General features: G+C 43.9%; 1 pseudogene; it reads left to right on the forward strand.

Moving 5' to 3' along the window:
- Nucleotides 1-679: 679 nt before the first annotated feature.
- LOC138444167 (small ribosomal subunit protein uS19 pseudogene) lies at nt 680-1,137 on the forward strand (annotated as a pseudogene).
- The last annotated feature ends 6,872 nt before the right edge of the window (nt 1,138-8,009 follow it).

Genomic DNA, 8,009 nt, shown 5'->3' on the forward strand with positions numbered 1-8,009 from the left:
ATTCCCTAAATGGAATAGCTTTTCCCTAAGTTTCTCCTTCCTCATTTTCTGCTGAAATTTACCTATTTGTTACTTTATAATTCCTTTTCTTCAATGAAGATAATAAATAATTGTATGATTCTCCCCAATAACATCCTGAGTTGTTTCCATGAATAAGTTCTTTTTACACAATTTTTAACTCTTCTGCAATCAGGAATTCAGCAATGGGATGCTGTTCTTGTTATTACTTTGCAACTACAAAGCAGTAAATCCATTCATTTGAGAGCTAGTCAGCCTGTGATTTAAAATAACATCTAAGTAGAGACTAGGACCCCTCCTCTATTGGAGAGATGAAGTTTTCCATTTCAATAATAGGAACAGCAAACAGCGCAGAATATAGATACTCTGTATCCATTAAATGATGTGCTTCTAAATCAGGTGATTACTATTGTAATCATACAGTCAGTGCAATAAAGGCTGGTTTATTTAAGAGAGCAAGACATTACGCGGAGACAGAACAAGACCAAGACCTAGAGTATTTTAAAAACGTAGCTCTAACTTTCAATTTTCTCATTTGAAATTTTAGAATAATGATCAATGCCCCAACTACCTCACAGAGCTTTTGGAAGGTCAAATCAGACAAGTGCCTGAGTATGCCTTTTTAAAATGCAGCACAGATCCTTTCCAAGGAGCTGACAAGATGGCGGAAGCGGAACAGAATTAGAAGCGGACCATCCGCAAGTTCACCTACCGTGGCGTGGATCTCGACCGTGTCCTACAACCTGGACATGTCCTATGAGCAGCCGATGCAGCTGTAAGGTGAGAGGCGGCGGTGGCAGCTGAACCTCGGCCTCCAGCGGAAGCGAGACTGGCTGCTGAAGCGAGACTGCTGAAGCGGCTGCACAAGGCCAGGAAGGATGCGCTGCCCCTGGAGAAGCCCGAGGTGGGGAAGACGCACCTGCGCAAACTGATCTTCCTGCCACAGATGCTGGACAGCATGATAGGCGTCTACAACCGCAAGACCTTCAACCTGGTGGAAATCAAGCCTGAGATGATTGGCCACTACCTAGGCGAGTTCTCCATCACTTACAAGCCGGTGAAGCACAGCGGGCCAGGCATGGGGCCACACACTCCTCCTGATTCCTCCCCCTCAAGTAGCCTGCTGGCCAACAGAGGCAGAGACTTCTAAAAATAGATACATTTTTTAAATGCAGTATAAAATATATCCACAGAGCCAAAATGCCTAGGGTCCAAACACAGGCCCACCAGTTTTTGGCCATGTGAACTTGAGTAAATTATTGAACTTCTCTGTGCCTAAAGTTTCTCATCTGTAAAGTGGAAAAAGTAGGGGGGGCCCTCATCATGGCTTTTAACTAATGACTAGCTGGGGCGAGGGTACAAAAGCCGTCCTCCATTCCTAGCAATGAGGCAAGGTACCACTTACACTCCAGAGCCCCCAGACATCACGCTGAGACCATACTTCCCCCGAAATCCCATCCTTGTGTAGTACCTTCTCTTTTCTTACTCTGCTTCCCTCTCTCCCTTACCAGTTTTCCTTAAGAACATTAAGGAACTCTTAATAAACCTCATGCACACAAATTGCTTTTGCAGACTCTGTTTTTATAGAGCCCAAACTAAGTTCAGTACTGCTCACATGAAGTTGCTGATAATACAAGAAGAGAACTTGAAACAGCGCCTGGCATGTAGTAATTTCTCAGTAACACTGAATAGAAAATAGGCCAGAAAACAGTCACATGATAATCACAATAATGATGTTACAAAACCCCTGGCTTACTGGGAAGGCTCAGGAGGCACGGAATATGTGTGTACTTATAACTGATTCACATTGTTATACAGTGGAGACTGGCATAGCATCGTGGAGCAATTATACTCTAATGAAAAAAATAAATTTAAAAAAATGTTTAAAGAAAAAACCTGACTTGCAGTTAACATGTATGGAGATTTAAAGTCCTCCCTCTTGAAGTAATACCATTTGCAGCAACATGGATGGACCTAGAGAGTGTCAAACTAAGTGAAGTAAGTCAGAAAGAGAAGACGAATCCCAAATGACAGACATAGCCAACAGCCTGTGGTTGCAGGCAGGGAGTGGGGAGGATGGATTAGGAGTTTGGAAATTATGTGAAAAATAATATATATGTGTATGACTGGATCACTCTGCTGTACAGCAGAAGTTAAGACAGCATTGTAAACAATTATACTTCAATAATTTTTTTTTAAAAAAGACATCCTCTATCCTAACAAGTAAAAAGCTGAACAAACTGAAAAATCAGCAGCTCGACTTAGATCTGGCAGAACTGAGATTACAAGGTAACACCCCTAAAACTGGAGAGACAGACAGGGGGATACTGAGAATTACAACGTATTAGAGCAGAAATCCACAGGCGGAAGGCTCCACAGAAACAGTTGCTGGGGTAAGAAAACCTGATCTGTAATTGACAAATTGCTGGAAGCTCAGTGTGGATAAATCTGAGAGTTGAAAATTCCAGGTGGACCCAATCATTGGATGTGGGGGTGGGGAATAATTGGGGGCGGGGGGTGGATTCTATGAGTTTTACCTCCAGGAGCTCTTCCAGGTTCTTACAGTGAAGAAATGGAAAAAATATATATATATATATCCCCTGGTGCTTCCTGCATGGGGAGGGGGAAAGTAACCATTTTGAAATAATCAGAGTATCCTATTCTAACAGAGCCTGCCCTCAAGAGAAATTATTTTACCAGATCCTAAATTATTGGGTTTTATCAGAGCCTAACTAACCCAGCAGAAGGGAAATGCCCAATTCTAGCCCCTCTAGCCATCCTGTCCCAGCTAAGATGGTGGGGCACTTGTGAAGTCCACAGTCCTGGGGCACAGGCTCACTAAGAGACTGATACCTAATCCTAGGACTGTAGAACACTTCCTCTGCCCCCACAAAAAAACTTACCACCACATCCCTGAAGGACTATTCCCTGCAGTTCCTTACATCCCACTTTGAACAAAAAATTACAAGACGTAATAAAATGCAAAAAAAAAAAAAAAAAAACAGCTTGAAGAGAGAAAGCAAGCATCGGAACCAAACTCAGATATGGCAAAGATGTTGAAACGATCAAATGGGAATTTAAAACAACCATGATTGGGAATTCGCTGGCTGTCCGGTGGTTAGGATTTGGCACTTCAACTGCCAGGGCTTGGGTACCATCCCTGATGGGGCAACTAAAGTGGTGCAGCCCTCCCCATCCCCACCACACCCCCACAAAAAACAACTCTCTCAATATATTAAGGACTGTAATGGAGGGTGAGTTTAATTTCTCTCTGATTGAGTGGACTGGACTTATTGGATCACATCTATTGAATAGATTAAAGTAGAAGTGACAGGATGTCTCTTCCAATAGTAGGTTATATAAAGACTGGAGTTTCCATCTGGGGTGCTCTCACCGCCTCCTTCTTTGTCCTTGATCCTGTACTTCTGAAGAAGCCCTACAAAAATGTTCACATGACAAGGAGCTGTAGCTGCTGCCAACAACCCCCATCCTGAAAATGGACCCTCCGGCTCTTCACGTGTTTGCAGCCCTGGCCGACCAGTTAACTGCAACCTCACAAAAGATCAGGAGCCAGTGTCTGGATTCTTGACCCACAGAAACTCTGACCCTAGAATTGTTTGTTGCTTTAAGCTGCCAAATCTAGGACAATCTGTTACACAGCAATCAATAGCTGACCACATGGAAAGATAATAAAATTCCAGATAGCGGTGGTTTGATAAAAAAATAAGGGAGAAACACCAAGACTATGGACAAAATGAGATGGACTGGAAATGGAGTTACCTATGTGTATAAAGAGCATCAGAAAATGAAACTGGAGAACACAAATCTCACCATGTCGGTATGGGAAAAGCCAAAATAAGTATCATAATCTACAGGAAACTCAGTGGTGAAACCAGATCCCTACGCTCAGTGAGGTGGCTCTGCTATTAGAGGGAGCACTGCCAGTAGAAACCCAGTGTCTTTAAAGCAAATGCAAAGTGTCATTATGAAGGGAGAGAGAAAACAGAAAAGCCTTTCCTTGGGGAAAGAGAGCAAAGGCAAATAATCAGTCTTTAAAAAAAAAAAAATCCAGAATGAATGCTTTACTCTTCTCCTGCTAGAACAAGGGTATCAGATAATTCAAATTCTTTGTATTGAAGGTTGCTTTTTCTGGTCACCTGAATATAAATTAATAAGATGTTCCTGTATATTCAGTCTTAACTGGAAGGATTTCAAAGAAACTTTCCAAAGTCATTAGACATGAATAGAGTCCCCAGGACTCTCAACTTTTCCAAGGTGGCTCGGTAGCTTCTTTCCCAAAGTTTCCTTTACTCTGGGATGACCCTGCTCGTCCTCCTGACAGAAGAGGGTGCTGAAGGCTAACAGGGCTGATCCAAGTTCTGCTCTCAGCTCCATCTAAGCAGCCACAGGAACTCAGATAAGACCTTTCTCTTTTGCAACTTCCTTCCTTATTTGTCACACAGGGTTGACAATGCCATGCTTCACAGCACTGATGTCGAACAGATTACAGAGAGAAAAAGCACTTGGCCAACTGTAAAGTGCTGCCCAAAGAGAAAAGGGGAATTCCTTTCAGCTGCCACATCTCCCAAAGAACCCTGTCTCTCAGCCACTGTCAACTCCTGAGTCATAGCAGACCTTTTATTAGCAGGAAATGCTTCTCTTCGACATTTGCTGTCTCTTTGATTAGAACCATGACAATATCCCTGTGCTTTCAGCATGCCAGCCCACCTCCCTTCGTCGCCTGTGGCTGGTGTTATTATTTCTGCCTTCCCTCTGGCTGCCCTCAGACTTTCCTTTTACTCCCTCTCTGCCTCCTTTCACCTGGGAGATAGTTCCCCCCAGAAAACGCTTCAGCAGTATTTTGAGGAAACTGCTGAGGAGTCGTTCTGTTTTCATTTTCCCAAGAATAGCTGCCTGCTGAGTGAGAACTCGTTCTCCACTGTGCTGCCGCCCTAAAAATCGGCTCTGAATTGTCTGGCCAGCGCAGTCCTGAACTACTGTGGACCAGGGATACTGAAATTCTGAATAACATCTTCTCGCTTTCCTAAGACACCGAATTCCCCAGTATTGTAAATCCAGGATGCTTCATGTCCCACCAACCTGGCCTGCACCCCCTTTTCCATGGGGGAACTGTTGGTGGTTCAGAACATGGATTTCAGAACCTCTCCATGCTTCATTTCTCAGGAGGATCTTATTAACTGCCTGCCAAGGTCACAGGTCAGCACGCAATAAGACAGTATATAGGGACTTCCCTGGTGGCTGAGTGGTAAAGAATCCACCTGCCAATGCAGGAGACGTGGATTCAAGCCCGGATTCAGGAAGATCCTATGTGCTGTACAGCAGCTAAGCCCCTGCGCAACTAGTGAGCCCGTGCTCCAGGGCCCGGGAGCTGTAGCTACTGAGCCCACATGCTTAGAGCCAGAGCTCTAAAACAAAAGAAACCACTGCACTAAGCCCACACACCACAAAGAAAAGTAGCCTCCCCTCACCACGACTGAAGAAGCGCCCGCAGAGCAACAAAGACCCAGCCCAGCCAAAATAAATAAATAAAATTTACATACATATATATATTTTAAAAAGACAATATACAGTATGTTTACAGGTGTGCCAGGCACAGATATATCCTCCAGGAATGCACTGTTACAACAGAATTACTGTTCACAGGGTTTCAGTTCCTCTTCCGAGCTACCCTAGCTTCTTCCCTCCGCAGCCCTTTGTCCCTGCCACCCCCACCCCACCACTTCCTTCCTTGCTGCAGATCCCGAAAGGCCCCAGCAGGGCCTCCCTCCTCTGCAGAGTGCCACTGCGCCAGCCTACAACACTGTCTCCCTCACTGAATGCCCACAGCTCTGTCTCTGCCACTCATGGGGAACTAGTCCCCTTCTTCCTTCTGCTGTTCATTATCTTTCTTTGCGTGCTGTTATTTAACCCAAGCAGGCTTTATTTGCTGACACTGTGCATTGTTATCAATATTTTATCAGACTTCCACCCAGGCCCAGTAATGAAGATGCTGAATTTTAAAACAATGTAAATAAATACCACTGAATAACACTACAAAGAGGAATATTGGCTAAATTTAGGGTCCAAAAGTGAGTCAGGTTTTCCTCAGGGCTCCCTTTATACCTTCTAGAGCTGTTCTTATTAATAAAGAAGATTCAGTTCCCACACAGATTTATCAGTAAAATTATCAGAAATGGAAATAACATAAAATATGTAGACGTGTTCTGAAAAGGTGGCAAGAGGATTCTACAGTTTAAAAAAAAAAAGTAATTAGATAAAAGTCATTAGACTCTAAGTAAGGTAAGGTCAACTGGCTGGAAATTACAAAATAAACACCTGGGAGGCTCAATTTTTAAAACCAGAAAAATATTGAGGTAAAGTTAGTAAAGTTGTTGAAAAAGAGAGCTGGCTATAAACATCAAGGAGGAGTAACCAGGAGAGAGAGAAGTCCCACCATGTAATCTGTGCCCAAGACCCGGGAGTTGGTTTCTATCAGACCTCACAAACTAGGGGTGCCTCCTAGAGTAGAGACACATCCCTTTGCCTCTCTTCCTGGCCCTGACCAACGAGACAAATAAGGGGTATCTTCAAAGTCAGTATTAAAAAGAGACCAAGGGTGATTTCAAGGGTCACCCAGGGAAATCTCTCCCCACTTACTTGCTGATTCCTAAAAAGTACTTTCTGCTCTAAGTAGAGACTGAGGCTGAATATGTGAACACAGTTCCACACATTGATGAACAATCTACAAATGCACACAGTGCTAAGTCACGTCTTCTGGGTTTTATTGGGAAAAGTGAAAGTGTTAGCTACTCAGTCATGTCCGAATCTTTGCAACCACATGGACTGTAGCCCTCCAGGCTCCTCTGTCCACGGGATTCTCCAGGCAAGAATATTGGAGAGGACTCCCATTCCCTTCTCCAGGGGATCCTCCCAACCCAGGGCCTGAACCTGGGCCTCCCTTTATTGGGAAGAAAGGAATCAAAAAGACCAGTGTGGAATGAGACCCCAGAAGTGATCAACTAGCTTGGAACTTCAAACAAAATACAGAGAATTTGTGTTCCAGGATCACCCCCACCAGGTTTGCTGGCATGTTTGCAGGCAGCTCTGCTAGTTAAGTTACTTCGTGACTCTAGTAAAGTTGTGGATTCACTTGAGCCAGCCCTGGAACTGTGCCATGATCAAACAAGTACAGTGTTTAGTAGTAAGAATAATTTTAAAGATATTTCCTCTAATTCCTCAACGAGTGTTGAAGAGGGTTGTCATGGACTAAATTGTATGCCACCAGCACAAAATTCCTAGGTTGAAGCTCTGGCCCCCAGGGGGATTGTATTTGGAGATAAGACATTGAAGGAGGTATTTAAGATTAAAAGAGGTCATAAGGGTGGGGCTCCAATCCAATAAGAAGAGAACACCAGGAGTGCAGGCAATGTAGAGGAAAGAACATGTGAGGTCACAATGAGGAGGCACGGTCTGCAAGCCAGGAGGAGAAACGTCATTAGAAACCAACCCTGCTGGCTCCTTGATCTAGGGACTCCAGCCTCCAGAACTGTGAAAAAGCAAATTTTTCTTATTGAAGCCACCCAGTTTGAGGTATTCTGTTATGGCAATCCAGGCATATGAATACAAATGCCTAGTTTATAACCAACACACACACAAAAACACACAGATATACATCTCCCCATAGGGAGATAAAGAACCCAAGCTGACCCTTGCAGAATCCTCTTGATGGACTCACAGGGTGCAGGATGGAAAGTCCACAGATTCTCTCATATTAATACTTCTTATCCCATCTCAACACAGTCATTAAAATAGAAAGAATATCTCTTCCTGGGGCATTCATACATACAGGTCAACACACACTTATTATGCACCTGCAATGACACATACTAGGACCTGGGATACAAAGATGAAGATGTCTGCTTTCAAGGCTCTTATAGCAGACTCACCAGTCATTGGGTCTGAGGCCACTGGAACTGGCTGCTCCTTCCTGG

The sequence above is a fragment of the Ovis canadensis genome, chromosome 7 (assembly GCF_042477335.2).
Source record: "Ovis canadensis isolate MfBH-ARS-UI-01 breed Bighorn chromosome 7, ARS-UI_OviCan_v2, whole genome shotgun sequence".
Lineage (NCBI taxonomy): Eukaryota > Metazoa > Chordata > Mammalia > Artiodactyla > Bovidae > Ovis > Ovis canadensis.